Below are 733 nucleotides of genomic sequence, written 5' to 3' on the forward strand. Positions count from 1 at the left end.
TGCGAATAAAAAACTCGAAGAAAAAAATTTTGTAAAAATAATGTACCATTAATATCCCATTTCCATCTAGTCTTTTGTCAAAAATGTGGAATTTACATATCTTAATTACGATGTAGAAATCATTAGACCATACTATAAATCACCTAGAGAGAAAATTTATACAAAAATAAAAAATTCGATAATGGAAAAAGAATGTTCAGAAAAATGCTCCTATCCTCAGTAGCACATAAAAATGGAGAGATCTGTATATATGCTGTCAATAATGAAACTGAAAGGTATAAGAAGAGAATACATATGCGAATAAAAAACTCGAAGAAAAAAATTTTTACAAAATTTTTTTCTTCGAGTTTTTTATTCAAGATGGAATACGAAGATGTAATAGAAGTAGAAGTAGAACATGAAGCTTAAGAAGAATTAGAAATTGATTTAGAAGATTTAGAAGATGAATTTATAATTATTAAAGAAGAATCAGAATCAAAATCAGAATCAGATTATAATATCGCGAACTTATGAAAGCGACAGTGACAGTCATGCTGAAATAACAAATCGTTCGATAACGTGAGCTAAAATCAATACTTTAGAATAAATTGGATGTGCGTCATTTTTATTATTTATATATTTCAAACCATTCTTCAGATCATGACAAACTTTGCTCATCGTTCATCATAAGAATGCATGATTTATTTTTACGCCTTCACGCTGTTCGCCAACATGTTATTATATATATATATAT

Source organism: Atta colombica, unplaced genomic scaffold, assembly GCF_001594045.1.
Source record: "Atta colombica isolate Treedump-2 unplaced genomic scaffold, Acol1.0 scaffold3, whole genome shotgun sequence".
NCBI classification, from domain to species: domain Eukaryota; kingdom Metazoa; phylum Arthropoda; class Insecta; order Hymenoptera; family Formicidae; genus Atta; species Atta colombica.